Source organism: Notamacropus eugenii, chromosome 5 (assembly GCF_028372415.1).
Source record: "Notamacropus eugenii isolate mMacEug1 chromosome 5, mMacEug1.pri_v2, whole genome shotgun sequence".
Lineage (NCBI taxonomy): Eukaryota > Metazoa > Chordata > Mammalia > Diprotodontia > Macropodidae > Notamacropus > Notamacropus eugenii.
This window is the reverse complement of record NC_092876.1, coordinates 30,263,289-30,284,365: the sequence shown is the minus strand read 5'-3', so window position 1 is coordinate 30,284,365 and position 21,077 is coordinate 30,263,289. Positions and strand designations below refer to the sequence as shown.

At 42.4% G+C, this 21,077-nt stretch overlaps 1 pseudogene; it reads right to left on the bottom strand.

The window, feature by feature from the left end:
- Positions 1-3,634: 3,634 nt before the first annotated feature.
- Positions 3,635-20,469, bottom strand: LOC140503854 (cytochrome P450 2A5-like; annotated as a pseudogene).
- Positions 20,470-21,077: the final 608 nt, after the last annotated feature.

Below are 21,077 nucleotides of genomic sequence, written 5' to 3'. Positions count from 1 at the left end.
TGTGATGAGGTAGTTCAGAGTTGTTTTAATTTGCATTTCTCTGTTCAGTAGTGATTTAGAGCATTTTTTATACGACTTTAGATAGCTTTAATTTCTTCATCTGCAAACTGTTTGTTCATATCCTTGGACCATTTATCAATTGGGTAAGGACTTGTATTCTTATAAATTTGATGCAGTTCTCTACATAGTTTAGAAATGAGGCCTTTATCAGAGACACTGGTTGTAAAAATTTTTCTAAGCTTTCTGTTTCCCTCTAATCTTGATTGCATTGGCTTTGTTTGTGAAAAACCTATTGATTTAATGCCATCGAAATTATCCAATTTACTTTTCATAATGTTCTCTATAACTTGTTTGGTCATTAATTCTTCTCTTCTTCAAAGATATGAAAGGTAAACTACTCTTTGCTCTCCTAATTTGCTTATGACATCACTCTTTAATGTCTAAATCATGTACCAATTTTGACCTTATCTTGGTATATAGTATAAGATGTTGGTCTATACTTAATTTCTGACATGATTTCGGACATCTCTCAGTAGCTTTTTTTTTTCAAATAGTGAGTTTTATACCAAAAGATGCTAGGTTCTTCTCAAACAGCAGATTACTGTGGTCATTTGCTACTGTGTGTTGTGTACCTAACCTACTCCACTGATCCACCATGCTATTGATTAGCTAGTACTAGATAGTTAAAATGATTGCTACTTTATAGTATAGTTTTATATCTGATATGCCTAAGTCACCTTCCTTGCATTTTTTCATCAATTTCCTTTATATTCTTGATCTTTTGTTTTTTCAGATGAATTTTGTTATCATTTTTTCCAGGTCCATAAAATAATTTTTGGTAGTTTCAATGGTATAACACTGAATAAGCATATTAATTTAGGTAAAAATTGTCATTTTATTATATTGACTTGGTCTGCCAACGAATAATTGCTATTTTTCCGAATGTTTAGATCTGGCTTTATTTATGTGAGAAAGAGTTTGTAATTTTGTTGATATCGTTCTTAAGTTTGTGTTGACAAGCAGATTCCCAAATATTTTATGTTGTCCACAGTTACTTTAAATGGAATTTCTCTGTCTATATCCTCCTGATAGACCTTGCTGGATACATAGAAATGTTCATAATTTATATGAATTTATTTTACATTCTGCAACTTTGCTAAATTTGTTAATTATTTCAAGTAGATTTTAGTTGTTCTCTAGGATTATCTAAGTATGCCATCATATCATCTGCAGAGCGATTCTTTTGTTTCCTCATTGCCATTCTAATTGTTTTAAGTTCTTTTTCTTCTCTTATTTCTAAAGCTAATATTTCTAGCAAAATATTAATTAGTAGTGATGATAATTGGCCTCTTTGTTTCCCCTCTAATCTTCCTGGAAAGGTCTGTAGTTTATCCTGATTACAGATAATGCTTGTGGATGGTTTTGATGGATACGGCTTGTCATTTTAAAGAAATTCTCCCTTTATTACTATGCTCTTTAGTGTTTTAAATAGGAATGCTTGCTGTATTTTGTCAAAAGCTTTTTCAGCATCTATTGAGATAATCATACAATTTCTGTTGGTTTTGTTATTGATACAGCCAATTATGCTCATTGTTTTCCTAGTATTGAACCAACCTTGAACTCCTGGTATAAATCCAACTTGGTCATATCATATAATCCTTGTGCTATACTGCTGCAAGTGCCTCTCTAGTATTTTCAAAATTTTTTCCATCAATATTCATGAGGAAAATTGGTCCATAATTTTCCTTCTATGTTTCGGCTATTCTTGATTTAGATATTGGCAACATATTTGTGTCATAAAAGTAATTTGTTGGGACTCTTCTTTACCTATTTTCTCAAATAGTTTGTGTAGTATTGGAGTAAATTGTTCTTTAAATGTTTGGTAGAATTCCCTTGTAATTCCATCTGGACATTAGAATTTTTCCTTAGGAGATTCATTGATGGCTTGTTCAAATTCTTTTTCTAAAATGGAGTTACTTAAGTATTCTATTTCCTCTTCTGTTGACGTGGGTAAGATACATTTTTAAAAATCATTCATTTCATTTAGATTGTCTGATTTTTTGACATACAACTGGGCAAAGTAGCTCTTAATTATTGCTTTAATTTCTGCTTCACTAGTAGTGAATTCACCCTTTTCATTTTTGAAGATGTGCCTGCAGGAGAAGGAACCATGGAACTTGGGACTCAGCCTGAAATAGAGATGGAAACTTTGCAGCAGGGCAGGAGCAGTGAGCCTGCTTTCCTGCTGCATTCTCCTGCAATAGGTTGGGACTCAGGCGGTGGAGCTGTCTATGGTGCAATCGAGAATGTGCTGTAGCTCCTTGTTGACTTTGCCACCCAACTGTTGATCAGGACTTGAAAGTGGGGACTGTACCAGTATTAGAACTTGGCTCATTAGAGTACGTGTGCACCTGAGAGTGACAGGTGGAAACTTGCAACAGCAACATGGAGAGGACACACTCCCAAGGGAACTTTACTTGGACACTGAATTGAGGGGATGGTAACTTATTGTGACCTAGGGGCAGAGTATATTATGTTCTTTCCTACCCCTGGGGATGTGCAGAGTAAGAGATGACCTTAACCTGGGATCCCCTGATTGTATAAATAAGTACAAAGTGGAATGCTATGTTGTGTCTCATTTGTGTCATAATTTGATGACTCCTTAAGGCCATGTGGCCACCCTGGTAATAAGTTGTCATGTTGTTTTGAATTATGAATGCTTTAGTTTCTTGAATAAGTTTTAGTGTTGAATAGAGTGCTCATTATACAGTGCAATTCAACCCTAAAAAAAGAATATATATATAATATATATGTCTCTGTGTTTGTACATGTATGTATGTATATGTATATGTACATGTATATGTATATATTCACAACAACAACCCTCAAGTGTACTGGATTGTTTGGCGTTACAATTCTCCACCTCATTTTACAGATGAGAAAGTGACGTAAACAGGGTTAAGTGACTTGCCCAAGATTACCCAGTTAGTGTCAGAAGCTGTATTTCAACTCAGGAAAATGAGATTTCGGATCTGGTACTTAATTTATTATGCCACCTAACTTTCTGCCTTGGTCTTAAGTAAACTCCTTCCCCTTTTTTGGCCTCAATTTTTCTACCTTTATATAGAAGCTATTTGTCATTCCTTGAGTGATCACGTTTGTTGATGAACATTTATGACCTAACCCTTCCTCCCAAAGGAATCTTCTCTGTGATAGGAGAGCTGTAGAGAGACACACACAGAGATGCAGGAGTAGAGACAGAGACGTAGTCATAGAGAGACAGACATTGGAAAAGAGAGAGATCGAGAAAGACATAGCAGCAGAGAAACATTCAAGGATAGTGAAAGACAGAGGAAAGAGCCAGGGGAGACAAAGATAGATGTCAGAGTGACAGAGGCAGAGAGAAGGGGAGAAAGAGACAGAGACTAAGATAGAAATTAGTCAAAAGGGAGTGGTATGATGCAAGGCAAAACTCCTTTGTAAGCTTCCAGTTTCACTTTTTTCTTTACTCTCTGTATGCCCTGGAACAAGTCACTTCCCCACAGTCACCTCATCTGTAACTTGAAGGGATTATATTGAATGAGTTCTATGCTGTGTTACAGTTTTTAGGAGCTGAACAAAGCGACAAGAGAGCTGCCTGGGGTCTCAGACTTTATTAACACATCCTAAACCACCACCACCCAGGAGTCGCAATAGTTCCTGTGTTTCTGCTGTGGCTGTCTGGGCTCAGTCTCATCATCGAGGCAGGAATGACATGGTGTAGGTGCGGGGTATGGTGGCAAAGCTCACCGCCATGGGGGAGATATCGATGGCCTCTTTTGGGAGTGGGGACTGTAAATGAAAGCTCTGCAGGATGGTAGTGAGGAAGAGGAACAGCTCCATTCTGGCCAAACCTTCACCAAAACAGTAACGTTTGCCTAAAGAGCCAGAGTCAGAGCTGGTCAGAGTGGGGAAGGCCCTTAGAGTTTGAAGTGTCCTTAGAAGACAGAGTGTCAGTCCTGGGCTCTCCCAGGGGCTAAGGACCCTTCCTTAGAAGAGAGAATGTCAGAACTGGGAGAAAATTAGAAGGCACAATGGAAAGTGGTCTAGTGATAAATTGGATGTTGACTAATTGCATCACTTTGAGTAAATCACTTTCCCTCTCTCACCCTCAGAATTAGAGATTTGGACTTTATGGCCCCGAGGTAACTTCGAGCCTTAAGTCTACAATCCCCTAGAGGGAAAAAATTGCCAGACATGGAAATGACATTAAAACCGAGAAAAATCATAGCTGGGAGGGATCTTAGGCTAGAGAACGTCAGCATTGGTAGATAACTTAGAAAAAAACATGTAGTACAGAACATGTTTGAGTGTGGTGCCACAAAAGACTTCTTCCTTTGTTTAATTCTTCTTGATAACTGGCTACTCTGTTTTTTTTTGTTTGTTTTTAAGCTGATGAAGACCACAAGTGCTATTAATATCTACTGAATTTTGATGCCCCAGGTCAATGTCCAACTGTCACACCCTAATTATGGAGGACAGGACATCAGAAGTAGGAGAACCTTTGCCACATGTAGTTGCTTTTGTTCCTCAACGTTCCTACACCTCCTCCTCAGCAGAGCTCTTTGCTTCTTCTGAAGACACAATGAGAGCCATCCCTTGGGAGATCCCTCTTCCAACCTATGGAACACTTCCCAAGCTGTCTATACCATCCTCTGTTCTCTCTGTCTTTGCTCCATGGTCTGTCAAAGCAGGAGCCCTCCTCCATCTTGTTCCCTTGATTCTATCCTTCCCAATCTCACAGAATTCCTCATCTGGATTTCTGCATTCTCAACTAATGGGTGTATTTGCTATTGCCTAAATTGATCATTCCACTTTCTTCAAAGCAGCTCTAAGCTTGAATGTCCTTCTCCTCCCCCCTGCTTTTAAGATCCTTAACTTCCTACCAAGTCACTTTAGTACCATCTCCAACAGGAAGCCTTTCTTCATTGTCTTAGTAGTCAGTACTCTCCATTTGCAAATTGTTTTTTAATTACTTCTCTTTTCTACCTAAACTTGGCCCTCTCTAGTAGAATGTAAACTCCTTGAGGGCAGAGACAATTTTTCCTAGTCTTCGCCCCCTCCCATATCATAAGAACTTGTTGGACTGAATATTAAAATGGAAAAAAATCTTAAATGCCATCTAGTTCAACAATCTCATTTTACAAATGAGGAAACTGAGGTCCAGAGAAGGGAAGGTACTTGGCCAAAGTTACAGACTCATAGAGTTCTGAGATGATAGATACTTAGTTGGAAAGGACCTCGGCCCCTCCAGAGTCCCAGGCCTGAGTTTCACAGATGAGGAAAATGAGGTCCAGGGAGATGAAGGGATTTGCCTAAGGTCACCAAGGTAGGGAATTTTAGAGAGGGGACTTGACCAAAGGCTTTTGACTCCAGGGTGAGGACTCTTTCTATTGTAAGTACTTCCTTAACGAAGAAGGAACTCTAGTGATTTGGGGGGGGGGGGTGTACTTTCTGGAACACTTGACCCTCCTCTGGGGTCTATCAGAAACGATCCCACTCCCACTTAAGAAACTTAGTCAATGGAAATTTACCTGAGTGGTAACAGGATGAACTAAAAGTAGATTGAAAGAGAGGAAGAATTAACTAGGCTCTGTCCATACTGGTTGATACTAGAGATGAGAGTGGGGATCATGGAAGGGAAGAGAGAAGGCTTTCCTGCTCACCAATGGAGAAGGGGACAAAGGCATCACTCTTCTTGAACTGGCCCTCTTCATCCAGAAAGTGTTGAGGGTTGAAGGCTTCAGGGCAAGCAAAGAAGTTGGTGTCCCACAGTGCTGAACCAAGCATGGGAAAAACTTCTGTGCCCTAGATTGGAAGTGAGAGAGATCAAGAAAGAAAATGATTGATCAGGGGAAGAGAGGAGGGCAGAAGAAGAGGAGACAAAGACAGGGAGAGAACCTGGGAAAGGGGGGAGAGAGAAAGAGACAGAGACAGAAACAGAGAGTCAGAAAGAGACAGAGAGAGAAACAGAGAGAGAGAGAGAGACAGAGAATGCTTTCCTTCTGAAGCAATAAGGTCATAGAGTGTAATGAAAGCTAGTCTCAGATGGAGGAATAACCAAGTTCAAGTCGTCTCCAACACATACTAGCTACTGAGCAAGTAACTTAGCCTTAAGACTGAAATTTGCAGAGAAGGTGCCAATCTGAATCAGCAGAGGGAGTCCCTTGTGTCAATGAAATCCTAAGCCCAATCCTTAGCCTTGTTATTGTATCCCAATATACAGACAAATGTTGTTTGCCCTGATAGAATGTAAGGTCCTTGAGGGCAAGGCCTGTTTCATTTTTGCCTTTGTATTCCCATCAGTTTCAGTACCTTGCTCATCTTGCTGATTGAATGATTGAAAGAGAAAATTAATAAGAATTGAATTATATTAACAGTGATAATCCTGAGTATAATGGGAGGTGGTGTTGGTCAGAACACCCCTAATCAATTCATTTCCCCCTTCTCCATTTCATTTGCAACAGAAGGGGAAAGTCCCAAGACCAACAGGGATTTACACTTTGTCAGCCCTTTAGAATGAAAATATTGTCTTTGGATTCTTTGGAGGGGCAGCTTGCCTTTGACTGACAGAAGAACAACTATGCCTTTGGTGGCCTGTAAAACTGGAGCTTCTCTGGTCTGGACTCATTGCATACAGTAAGCAGCTTTGAGGAGCGTGACCTCTGGCAGTCAAAAGAAGAGACAGCAATGAAGAAATAACCAAACTCTTAAGAATCTTTGCTCTTGTAATTTCATCTGTATGAGAGGATAAGAGGTAAGGGAAGGAAGGGAAGAGAGAATATCTTTCTCTTCCCTTCACCACCATTGGTCATACTGATTTGCATCAGAACTAATGACTGAGTAGGAGGTTGGGAACAGAGAGGATGAGAAAAAAAAATCCTCAAAGGTGAGATTCAAACTTCAGAGTCAAACCAGTCCAAAGACTCAGTTAGGAGACCTCCTTAATAGACTCTATGTCCAGGAGAAGTAGCATGAGGACACCACACTAAGGGAAAGGACATTCAGCTCCATAGCCCCAGAGGTCTGGTTTGTCTTGGTCACGTGTTCTCTAAGCTTGTGCATCACTCCAAGTGTATTCTAATTGTACGGCCATTCTTTCCAGTTTCAGTTGGTGGAGTTGTGAAAGAGTATTCCCCAGGTTTATGGGGAGGAGGAAATGTTTATTACTATTGTTTTTATGATATCGTTTCTGTAAGCATTTTTCTTTGGGGTAACTCTCTACTGCCAGACTATGAAAAGTAACTTTACCAGTGGGGACTTCTGAGCTCTCATTTTAAGAGTGTGGACTCACAAAGTATCTTGAACCCCGGGGCATTAGCTGCCCTCTGGAGACCCAACCTATTAGTTCAAGTTGAAGGGGCAGCCCCAAGGGTGTGCTAAAAGATAATAAGTTATCTGCTCTGAGTCAAACAACAACATGTGCTATTGCTGTCTTCATTTTTTCAGCCACAAGGTGGCTTTTCATTCAAACACACTTTCTCTTCATTTCAATATCCTTTTCCATCCTAGGTTCTTTCCAAACTTGTACTTCATTTACACTGATCACATTCTGGGATTATTACCTCCTGGGCAAGTGCTATTAATAAAACTATTTTTCAACCTACATCCTGAAACTAAGTCTTTGAAACAGGCTAAGTTTACTATATACAACATGCAAGGAGAAAAACTTAAAATTTGTCTCATTTGACAATCAATCAATATAAGCGGGAAAGCAATATCTTGGCTGGGCAATTAATCCTGCTTCGATTACAAGAAAGACCCTCTTGGCATACATACAATTCATGACCACACATTTTGACATGACAGCACTGAGGTTCACTTTTTTTTTTTTTTTTTTGCTAATTCAAAAAAGGAGAATATTTCAGAACTTTAGAAGGAGCTAAGTGGTGCAGTGGGTAGAATAGTGGTCCACAAGTCAGGAAGACCCAAGTTCAAATTCCACTTCAGACACTTACAAAGTGCGTGACCCTGGGTAAGTCACTAAGTCTCAGTCGGATTCAATTTTCTCATTTGTCACCCTCATAACAAAAATAATAATAACACCTACCTTGTGGGTCTGTTGTGAAGATCATATGAGATATTTATAAAGTGCGTAACATAGTGACTGGCACATAGGAGGCACTTAATATATAACTGTTTCCTTCGTTTCAAATCAGGAAATTAAAATCATTATATTTAAGGATTTAGACTAACTTGTTGAAAACATAAAAGGAGAGAGAGAGAGAGAGAGAGAGAGAGAGAGAGAGAGAGAATGGGATTAAGAGAAGTTAACTGAGAGTACATTAGAGAAAAGTGTGACCCACAAAAAAGCATTCTGCAATAAAGGGAAGCTGAGACAGAGCTCTTAACATGTATCAGTGCATTAGGAAGACTGGTGGTGCTTAATGAATTGGATTCAAGACTCTACATTCAGGGACCCCTTCTGCTTGAAGGTGACAAATATTTACAGGGAATGAGAGCACTAAAAATAGAACCAGGTGGTCCAGTCGGTCCATGGGTCAGTTCCAAAAGGGGAAGTCTAAATGACTGGTCAAGGAGAAAAGTCCATCAATCACCAAAATTTAGTCATTAGGCTTTTCACACATCATCAATCATGAGTGTTTAGTGAATGACTAGACAAGAGAATTCTGGGAATTTCTACTAGCATATTTTGAACATTGGAGGCAAAAGAACAAAGTAAAATGGAGAATCCGTGTTTTTCTGGTGTATAGCTGCTCTTAGAGCACAGAGGGTCGGGGCGGGGTGAGGTGTGATACAAATCTCAATCCATTCCTAACACAGGTTAATACAAGCCTAAATAACAAACAAATTGGTATAATATAAATCTACCAGGTAAAAGCAGTGTAATCATCAATACATAATGGGTTAATTCATTCAGACCTAAATTATTCTTATGCTAACAACGAAACTTAATTCTCTCTTTATCTTTCTTCTAGACAATCACTAATACCCATAAATCACAATGAACTAACCAAATGTTGATCAAATTGAGTAGAGATATCAAAATTATTCTCAGGAGAATATTGGAATCGGAGCAAGACAGATGGATGGACCTGCTAATATAGTGCACAAGTGAGTTTCCAGGAGACACAAGACAGGATGAGGAGACTTAAGAGAAGAGAATGAGGAAACTCTCAGGTGTCAGAACATATACGGGCATTTAAAGGATGACAGAAATGGAGAAGGTTCTGGGGCAGAAGGATGTAGATGTTGGAGCTGGAGATGCTAAGAGTGAGGGACTCCTACCTTGGGAATAAGGTAGCCCCGGAATTTGGTGTCCTTCGTGACTCTCCGGGGCACACCCATGGGGATGATATGTGCAAACCTTTGGATCTCATGGATGACGGCCTCTGTATGGCATCTTGGCTTTGTCCTCAAACTTGGGTGGTCGGTTCTGTCCAATCACCCGATCAATCTCCTCATGGATTTTGGCTGTGTTTGGTGGGGTGAGGAAATAGCATTCAGGAGGGTCAGAGAGAACCTGGGGAAGTCCCAAGGGAGCAGATGTCATGTGGAGGGTGGGTATATCCTGATGTAAGAGGAGGCTGGGACGAGGAGTGAAGAGGATAATCCATGTTCCATAAACGATGATGATGAAAATGATGACGTGTGCATGTGCGAGTGTTTCTGTATGTATGTATGTATGTATGTATGTATGTATGTATGTATGCATGCATGCATGTATGCATGCATGTATGGATGGAGGGATGGATGGAGGGATGGATTGATGGATGTAATATGTTCTGGGCACATCCCAGGACACCAAAGGACTTCTAAGTGAACTATGGGAAGGGGGCTCACCTTCTACCTCTGGATGCTTCATTAGCACAAGGAAGCCATAGCGAAGGGTTGTGCTAACAGTCTCAGTGCCCCCCAAAAAGAGGTTCAAAGTGGTGCTGACCAAGTTCCTCATGTCGAATTCTGCGTTTGGATTTTTCTTTTCCTGAGAGGAAAATGTGGACACACCTCAGGTGACCTGAACCCCACATACACACACTTGCATCACCTCTAGACTCTTCAACCTCAACGCCTAATTTTCCCAAATGCCAGCTTAATTTCCTTGAGTTCCAGCAATGAGATCCTTCATTGGCACCTGAATTCTCTGGGTTATCTCACTTCTAAGGAACTCAAATACATCTCTGTTCTCAGAATATAGCTGAACAAAGATTTAGTGTGGAAAAGCACCTTAGAAATTGTAAAATCCAACCACTCTCATCAGAAAGTTAAGGCACAGAGACTGGGACCTGTACAGATGAATGTAGCTATCTGAGGTGATATTTGAACCCAGAAATGTGTGCCTTCTGAGTCTATAGCCCTACCCACTACAGTATGGTGTCTTCCAGAATCCCAGAATTATAGAGCTGGAAGAGACTTTAGCAACCATGAAAACCCTCACCTTGAGCTTCCTGAAAAGTGGTCATACAGCCTCTGTTGAAAGACCTCCAAACAGGGGGAACCTGCTAGTTCTCTGGGGAGCTCATCACACTTTTGGACAGTTCTCATTGTTAGGAAGTCTTTTCTCCAGGATATTTAAATTCCTCCATTTACCATTTCTCTCATTGCTCCTTCTTCGTCCCTCCAGGACAAAAACAATAATTTAATGTGCTCCATCCCACATTTTATAGATGAAGAGACAGGGACCCAGGAAGAGGAAAGCACTTCCCAAGACCTTATGCAGAGAGACAGGCAAGGCTGCTGAGACTAGATGATTGGGTTCCTCATACCCCAAGTCCCTTCACATAGCTTGTGAAAGTCTAAAGGGGCAGGGAGCGTAGAGAACGGGAACATTTCTTTGTGTTAACCTTGTATTCACGTGTTTCTGTTCTCCATTTTCTGTTTCTGTTTCTGCATCTGTCTTCATCTTTCTGTCTCTGTTTCTATTACGCCATGTCCCCTGTCTCTGTCTCACTTTCTCTATTTATAATTTTGTTTTTCTCTCTTTGCCATTATAACCCCAAGATGGCAATGACCTTCAGATGTCGTTGGTGTATCTCAATCTGCGCTCTGTGTTACTTCCTGACTCTGGGATGTTTTTGAACGTACCTCCTGACATGTGCCACAAGATACTTTTGAGCCGTGCCTCTGGAAGCATGAGATTTGCCACCTAATGTGTGCTCATGCTTAGTGCTCACTTCAGAGATCTGCTGCCCAATGTCTGTGAAGTCCACTTCCCAATGTCTGGGGATTCCCCAAAAGATCCATAACATCCTTGTTCTGAGATCTCAGTCCATCCCCTCCATTGTCACCTGTCTACTGGACCATTACCTCCTGCATCTTGATCAGGAAGGAGTCAATGAAATTTCGGGGAGATTTAGGGTCCAGGGTGGCCTGATTCTCCTGGACCTTGTCAGTGATGAAATCTTCCAGTCCTTGCAATTCCTTGAATGCTTGCTGCTGTGGCCCGGGCAGGAGCTTCATCACTCCAGAGAACATCTCAAATAGCTGGGAATGCCACAAAAGAAGTCATGCAGTACAGGACCCTTGGGTAGATGCCTGAAGGATGTGGGAAGAATCCGGGGGGTGGGGGGGGGGGGGTAATCATCATGAAAGATGAAAGTTTACGGTATCAATGAGGGTCATCATTGAGAATGGGTGGTCAGGAAAGGGCATACAGTCAGACTGGGATCATGGAGTCAGATTGTGAAATAGGGTACAGGAGATACAGGAAAGTAAAGGATTAAGGGATGAAGATAAGTCAAGACCCAAGTGGGTGGGACAGAGGTCTTGGAGGTCACCTGTCCCATGGATGTGGCTGTGAACTGGAAGCTCCCCTGCATCATACGCAACAGGGACAGGAACTGTTTGTCCTCAAATTCAAATCGATCACCAAAGACAATGGAGCAGATGACATTGGAGACAGCGCGGCTCAGGAAGAAGGTGGGGTCGATGGCAGCTCCTTTAGCCCAGACAGGTCAACAGAGACACAGAAATCAGGACTATTGTTGTTATTTGTCCTTCTTTCTTCAAAAAGGGCCATAACATCAGGGAAGTGATGCAATGACATGCAAGTGGATTGAATTTAAGTGAGGGAGGGCTGTTCAAAGTTGCTCTCTGGTCCTCCAGAGCCATCTGTATCCAGAGGCAGATATTGATCAGGACAATTGGAGATGGCCCTGATACAAGTGAGAGACCTTGACCTTCTTAAGCTTAGATTTTTAACAAGTGTCAGGCTGAGGTAATGCCCAATCAGCAATTAAGGCTAAGTAAGAAATGAGACATAGAATGACCTCTTTCACGTATGAAAAAATCAATCTGAGAGGAGGAGACCCTTGGTGTTTTTGGCCAAAACAGAAACAATTGCAATTTATATTCACTCTGAGTCAAATGAGGCTTGACAAGAAATCTATTGTTGGTCAGTCAAAGAAAGTCTGAGTGATATGGGTTTAATGCATAGTCCTTAAGAAAGAAATCTAGTGACAAGCATTTAGGGGGCAGAGCCAAGATGGTGTAGTAGAAAGGCACACATATGGAGGCTCTCCCCACACAGCCCATAAAATACCTGTAGAGAGGGAGTCTCAACAAATTTAGGAGCAGCAGAAGTGGAGAACAACAGAGTGGAGGAGATTTCTAGCACAGGGTGACCTAAAAGGCCCATGGGAAACGTCTGTTCCACCAGACTCGGAGTGGAGTCCAGCCCAGCCTTGGCTATGCAGCTTGTGTACAGCCCTCGGGGGCAGAATCCCCAGTCCCAGTAGCAGCAGGTTCACAGATCCCTCAACCCACAGGCACCAAAGGTCAGTGACGGGGTTTTTTCAGCTGGCCCAGAAGGGAGAAGGGCCTTCCCATAGCTCTGGCCTCAGGCAGAGGCTGGCGCAGAGGCCACATCCGGTGGGTGCCAGCAGTTCTCATGACAGCCTCCACAGCAGCCCGCATCCATTGTTGGTAGTAAAAACCCCTGGGGGTACTAAGGAGCTAATCATTATCTTGGCCCTGTGTAGAGGCCCTGAGGGAACTGGTCTTTGTCTCGAATTGAATGGTGGCCCTCCCCCCATAGCTTGAATGAATCCCAAACCCCAACCTTCCCCCCCCCCCCCCCCCCGCTGAGATTCTGGACACAGAAATCTCTCTCTGCTCCCAGACCAGTGTGCACACTTGATTGTGCCACTTTGGAGGAAATGAGATTTTACACATTCCCAGAGTATACCCTACTCTTGAGAAAGTACCCAAAAGTCAAGTAACTGGTTGGGAAAATGCCCAAAAAAGGGGAAAAAAAATAAGACTATAGAAGGTTACTTTCTTGGTGAACAGATATCTTCTCCCATCCTTTCTGATGAGGAAAAACAATGCTTACCATCAGGGAAAGATGTAAAAGTCAAGACTTCTGTATCCCAAACATCCAAAATAAATATTCACTGGTCTCAGGCCATGGAAGAGCTCAAAAAGGATTTTGAAAATCAAGTAAGAGAGGTGGAGGAAAAACTGGGAAGAGAAATGAGAGATGCAAGAAAAGCATGAAAAGCAGGTCAACACCTTGCTAAAGGAGATCCAAAAAAAATGCTGAAGAAAATAACATCTTGAAAAATAGGCTAACTCGGTTAGCAAAAGAGGTCTAAAAAGCCAATGGGGAGAAGAATGCTTTAAAAAGAAGAATTAACCAAATGGGAAAGGAGGTTCAAAAGCTCACTGAAGAAAATAGTTCTTTCAAAATTAGAATGGAACAGATGCAGGCTAATGACTTTATGAGAAATCAAGAAATCACAAAACAAAATCAAAAGAATTAAAAAATGGAAGATAATGTGAAATATCTCATTGGAAAAACAACTGACATGGAAAATAGATCCAGGAGAGACAATTTAAAGATTATGGGACTACCTGAAAGCCATGATCAAAAAAGAGCTTAGACATCATCTTTCATGAAATTATCAAGGAAAACTGCCCTGATATTCTAGAACCAGGGGGTAAAATAAGCACTCAAGGAATCCACCCATCACCTCCTGAAAGAAATCCAAAAAGAGAAACTCCTAGGAACATTGTGACCAAATTTCAGAGTTCCCAGGTCAAGGAGAAAATATTTGAAGGAGCCAGAAAGAAACAATTCAAATATTGTGGGAATACAATCAGGATAACACAAGATCTAGCAGCTTCTACATTAAGGGATCGAAGGGCGTGGAATATGATATTCCAGAAATCAAAGAAAGTAGGACTAAAAGCAAGAATCACCTACCCAGCAAAACTGAGTATAATACTCCGGGGGAAAAATGGTCTGTCAATGAAATAGAGGACTTTCAAGCATTCTTGATGAAAAGACCAGAGCTGAAAAGAAAATTTGACTTTCAAACACAAGAATGAAGAGAAGCATGAAAAGGTAAACAGCAAAGAGAAGTCATAAGGGACTTACTAAAGTTGAACTGTTTACATCCTACATGGGAAGACAGTACTTATAACTCTTGAAACTTTTTTCAGTATCTGGGTAGTTGGTGGGATTACACACACACGCACACACACACACACACACACACACACAGAGAAAGAGAGACAGAGACAGAGACAGAGAGCACAGGGTGAATTTAATAAGATGGGACCATACCTTAAAAAATGAAATTAAGCGGTGAGAGAGAAATATATTGGGAGAAGAAAGGGAGAAATGGAATGGGGCAAATCATCTCTCATAAAAGACGCAAGTAAAGACTTTTCAGTGGAGGAAAAAAGCAGGGAGGTGAGAGAAAAAACATGAAACTTACTCTCATCACATTTGACTAAAGGAAGAAATAAAATTCACACTCATTTTGGTATGAAAACCTATCTTACAATACAGGAAAGTTGGGGAGAAGGGGATAAGCAGGGTGGGGGGGGAGGATGGAAGGGAGGGCAGTGGGAGGAGGGAGAAATTAGAAGTCAACACTCTTGGAGAGGGACAGGGTCAAAAGAGAGAGCAGAAGAAATGAGGGGCAGGGTAGGATGGAGGGAAATATAGTTAGTCTTGCACAACATGACTATTATTGAAGTCATTTGTAAAGCCTCACAGGTATGGCCTATATTGAATTGCTTGCCCTCCCACAGGGGATGGGTGGGGAGGGAGGGAAGAAGAGAAGTTGGAACTCAAAATTTTAGGAACAACTATTGAGTATTATTCTTGCATACAACTGGGAAATGAGATATACAGGCAATGGGGTATAGAAAGTTATCTTGCCCTACAGGACAAAAGAGAAGATGGGGATAAGGGAAGGGAGGAATGTTAGAAGGGAGGGCAGATTAGTGATAGAAGTAATTAGAATGCACAGCATTTTGGGCAGGGGGAGGGGAGAAATGGGGAGAAAATTTGGAACCCAAAATTTTGTAGACATGAATGTTGAAAACTTAAATTTAAATAAAAAAAAGAAAGAAACCTAGTTTAAAAATCTCAAATATCTTGCAAGATTTCTGAGGTCAAAATTTACATTCCTTTGGGTAGAGTGATAAGGAAGCACAGTGATATAATGACAAAGAAGATCCAGGGAGAAAGAGGCCAGAGGTAGAGAGAGCAAGAGGGGTTAATAGGAAAAAGAGAAAAAAGAAACATAGACCACCATAGAAGTAGAGGCCAACACATACATGGATCCAGGGTTGGAGAGAGAGGAAGAGAGAGATGAAGCTGAAAAAGTGAGGTGGAGCTGTGTACTTCTAAAGAGGAGGATCCATAGAGATTGGACAGTGATAGAGAAGGAAGAGAGGTAGAGACAGAGAAAGACAGACACTCAGTTTTCTGGCCCTCCAAAGGACAGTCATTGTCCCCATCCCCAAATTCCAAGGAGAAGGGAGATTAGATGCTAGAGGAACAGTTCCCCCTCTGTCTCTGTCTCTCTCTGTCTCTCTGTCTCTCTGTCTCTCTGTCTCTCTCTCTCACACACACACACACACACACACACACACACATCTCCCTCATCTATCCCTGCCTTTGTACTCCAGGGCTGTCCTAAAATGAAGTGAAACTGAGGCCCACACAGGGAAGGGAACTTGTTCAGATAACAAGTGGTAAAGCTGGGATCCATGTCTAGTTCTCCTGATTCTAAGTTCAGGGCCCTTTCAGGAATCCAGACTGCCTCCCCTTATTCAGCATGTCAGCTGGAAAAGACCTTTGCAGCCATCTTGTCCAAAACCCTTTTTTTATAGATGGGATAACTCTGATCAAGCTCACCTATTCAGAGGTTGAGAATGTAGAACAGCACAGAGATAGATCACACTCATTGCTGTCCAGTCATTTCATTCATGTCTCATGCTTCATGGCCCCATTTGGGGTTTTCTTGGCAGTTTCTTCTCGAGTTCATTTTGTGGATGAAGAAAAGGAGGCACAGAGGGTTAAGTGTTTTGCCCACATGGCTAGGAAGTGTCTGAGGTCAGATTTGAACTCATGATGAGTCTTCCTGATATCAAGTCCAGTACTTTATTCACTGCACCAGCTAACTGGTTTATTGAAGTCATGAAGACCTGAGCCTATATATGACTTCAAGCTAGATGTGTAAACATGGGCAATTACTTGACCTCTGCCTCACTTTCCTCATCTGTAAGATGAGGTGGAGAAAAAAATGACAACTCACTCCAGTATCTTTGCCGAGAAAACCTCCAAAATGGCATCTCGATAGTCAGATATTATTGAAAGAAACGAGTAATAACAGCAAAAAGATAGCTGATGTTGACCAGGCACAAGGCTCTGGAATATTCTTAGGGTCCACTCACCATTTGTGCCTCGGAAAGCCTCAGTGAGGAAGCCAGCTTCTTCTTGGATGCGCTCCTCAATGCCTCTCTTGCCCATGCCAAAGTCCCTGAGGGTGGTGATGGAGAATCGTCGGAGCTGCCGGGCCCTCTCTCCATTGCTGAAGATCACACCTGGTCATTGGCAAGAGGGAGGAAGGAGCTCAGGGAAGAGCAGAGATCCTGCAGGATCCCAGGTCCTGGTATAGGGTGAGAGGTGTGTGGGAGAGAAAGAAAGGGAGGGAGAGAGTGGGAAATGGAGGGGGAGAGAGAGAGAGACAGAGACAGAGAGACAGAGACAGAGAAAGACATAGAGAGAGATGAGCAAAAATACGAAGACATAAATGAAAAGAGAGATGGAGAGACAGCGTGAAATAATAAAACAAGTGGAGGTGTGGAGACAGAGGGATATAGGGAGAGACAGAGAAATGGGGAGATGGGAGGGACAGAGAGATGGAGGGGGGCGAAATGGGAAGGCAGAAGACAGAGACATAGGGAAGAAGGTGAAACGAGGAAAGACAAAAAATGATAAGCTGGTGGAGGAGATGGGCATGTAGTGAGAGAATTCAAAACAAGGAGAAATGGGGAGATAAGAAGAGACACAAAGAGAGACATGGAAGAACTGGATTGATGGGGAGAGAGGAAAAGACAGAAAAGTGGATAGGGAGAGGGAGGAAATGGGAAGACAGAGAGACAGAGATGAAGAAATAGGGAGAGAAGGACAGACAGGGAGAGATGGAGGAAAGAATCAAACCAAAAGGGAAAGCTATATGAGGGATATGGGGAGACAAAGAAAGGAGGAGAAATGGGGAAGAATGGGGAGATAAGAAGACAAATCAGGAAACATATGGAAACACTGGGGATGAACAGAGGGAAACAGAAAGGCAAACATATGAAGAGGTCTGGGGAGATAAACAAGGAGAGACAGAAACAGACAAGGAGAGAGAGATAAAGGGAAAGAGAGAAAGATATGGAACTTGAGAGACAGAGAGATGGAAAGTCAAAGGGAGATAAAGTCAAAGAGAGACAGAAGGCAGAGAAAGGTGAAGGAAAGAGAAAGAAAAAGTGTGGAGAGGAGAGGCAAGGGAGAGATGAAAAATACAGGGAGAAGGAAATACAAGAATAGCCAAAGAGATGGGCAGAGAGCAAGAGACCAAGAAAGATGAAGAAACAAGGCAATGGAGAGGGCTGGAAAAACAGGGAGACATATGAGGAGACACAAGTGGAAAAACAGAGAAAGAAAGAGAAACAGAGAGGAGCAGGTGGTTGAGGGAGGCAATGGTCATCAGAGGAAGTGAGGAGAGAAGATCCAGAACCCTGACCAGCAGTCTAGAGGAGATCACGTTGGCCTGCATGTGTGTGTGTGCACGTTTGGTGTACAGAGTACGTGGGAGGCTGTTAGTGGGATTGGGGTGTGCAAATGAGTGTGTGTGTGTATGTGTGGGAGGGGATGTGTGTGGTGTGTATGTGTATGGGGTGTGTGTGGAAGGTGTATATGTGTGTGATGTGTGTGGTGTGTGTATATGTATGTCTATGTGTGTGGCATGAATGTGGGGGGGAATGTGTGTGCACTTGAGGTGTGTTTATGTGTGTACATGTGTGTGCATGTGTGGGGGAGGATGTATGTGGTGTGTATGTGTATGGGGTGTGTGTGGAAGGTGTCTATGTGTGTGATGTCTGTATATGTATGTCTGTGTGTGGTGTGTGTATGTGTGTGAGTGTGCATGTATATGTCCCTATACAGATACTCACCAAATCCCTTAAAGTGCCAGTCGAAGATGGGCTGCTGTCCCCGACCAGAGAACTCTTCTGCTTGGTCAACCAGCGCCTCCTTCACAGCCTCATACCCAGTCAGGACTACAATGACCCTCTGTCCCAGGTGGACTGTAAACACAGGTCCATATTTTTTCCCCATCTAAAGGGGATGGAGAAGTCAGAATAACCAGAAAATGGTCTCTAAACCCCATGGTTTCCTCCTTCTTAGTTCTCTTCCCTGAAAGATTACCTCTCACCCATCATCTCTCAGCTGCTTTCAGAACAATTTCTAATTGTGACCTAGGCATCACAAACATTTCAGCACACAAGGAATAAGGAAGAGGATTTTGAATCCTTGTAAACAGTTTTGTTTATTTTAAAATGTATATGCATGGGTAAATATGCATATATGTAAAATATGTATCAATATATAAATTTTTCTTTTTTTTTTTTTAGAGGAAACATGGTGGGACCTGGGTTCAAATCCTTCCTCAAACACTTACTAACTGTGTGACCCTGAGCAAGTAACTCCACCTCTGCCTCAGTTTTCTCATGTGTAAAGTGAGGTATTTGGATATCATGACTTGTCTTGTTCATTCCAGTTTTGAATCTATGAGGCCAGGACACTCTGTTTAACAAGATCAGAACAAAAACATGTTGTTTTTTTCCTTCTTTGTCTGTTTTTTTGTCTATGACAAGTCAAGGGAGCAAGCATTGTTAGAAATATACTCTGTGCAAGGCATTGCAGATAGAAAAATAAAGGCGAAGACAGTCCCACCCCTTGAGGACCTCCCAGTATAATGGGGCATATCTATCCCGAGCCCCTCACCTACACTGGTTTTCAAAAAATAATTCTGCAGGGCTATGAGAAACTAACGAAGCTCATGGCCAGGTCAGAGAGAATAGGAGTCCCCATATTTAACAAGAGATGTCTCTGGGCTCTCAAATCTCCACCTCCCACCCTCTCCCTCGAGTCCTCTCTCCAGCTCGCTGGCTGGCTCTCCCACCTTCCTGGCCTCTTCTCCACCATCCCTATGAATCTCTCTCATGCTACCTAGATCTGCCCATCCCTCCCATGAAGAAGTTCTATGTTTTTCTTAGAGGATCTTTGCCATAAGATCATAAAACTTTGCCCTTAGAGACCATCTAACCCAGTCTGTCCACATTATGGAGAGGAAACTGAGGACTAGAGAATGGAAAAGACCTTCCCCAAGTCGGTAGTGAGAAGCAGAGACATTTTTCTGCCTCCATCTCCCCTTCTGTCTGACTTTCCCAGAGCCTTCTTCCAACCACCCTGGAAGCTACTGATGCACATGAGAGTTATCTCCGTCTCCATCTGTCTTTGATGTTTGTGTTTCTGTGTCTCACTCTATGTCTCTGAGTCCATCTCTCTGTGTCACTGTCTCTTTGGGATTATGTGTTTTCATCTTTTCCCTTTCTGCTACTTTGTCTCTATCTCTGCCAGTTTGTCATTTTTTCTGTCTCTATTTCTGAGTATCTCTTTTGTGTGTTTCTAATGCACTCCATGATTGTGTCTCTATCACTGTTACTCTTTGTGTGACTCTCTCTGTTACTGCATCTCTCCCTGTTAATTTGTCTTTGGATCTCACTGTCTCTTTGCTCCTTTGAGTGTCTTTTTATAGGTCAATCTCTCTGTCTCTTTCCTCTCTCTGTTTCTCTCTCACTTTCTGTATTTCTCTGTCTCAGTCTCTCCATGTTCTCCCCCTTGTCCCCAGCCTCAGTACCTTCATGAGGGAGTCATACATCTGCTCAGTGTTGAGCTGCAGGTAGTTGCCGATGAGAGGCAGGGGGGTGGGTCCAGGGGGAAGGCTTCGACAGATCTTCCTCTGTTTCCACACAGAGAGCACCACCAGAGCTGAGACGCAAAATAATATGGCCCCCAGAAGCAGCCAAGAGGCCAACATGGTGAAGTTAGCAGAGGCTCCACTGCACTGTTGCCTGGGTTTTGGGCAGATGCTGACTCGAAAATGGGGACCAGATAGGGCTGTTCCTGACTTTTATGATTGGGCCAGGGGGTGGAGGCTGTTGCCTGGCACTGATCTCAGCTCCATTGTGCAACATTTTCAGTCCTAACGCATTCATCCCCTGAGCCCCAGAACTGGCCCAATGTGAAGTTTACAGAGGGAGAGGAATGAGTGCAGTGGGGGCTGAGAGCAAAAATAAAAATGGGCAAGGTTCAATGGGATATCATAGCCCAGAGATGGAGTTTGGAGTCTCAGAATTCGATGACAGAAGCTGTGAGGGATCTAGTAATAGGGCTTGGAGGCAAGGTGTCTCAAGACGTAAAGGTGAGATCATAGGAGGTCAAAGGGGGAGAAGGGTAAGAATAGATCTCTTACTGAGTGTGACCTTAAGCAAGTCCCTCCCTCTCTCTAGACCATCCGTGGCTCCTTTGTGAGGAGAGAACTGCATTATCAGATGAGCCCTAAGGACTCCTTCAGTGGGATATTCTGCACCAGTGGAGCATGTGATCTCCACTTACGGTTTACCAAGTATTCCTTTAAACACAGTATTCACAACAACCAAGAACTGATCCAAATGTGAGACAAATAAATTTCTAACCCCAAGCTCAATATGTGACCCATTTAAAC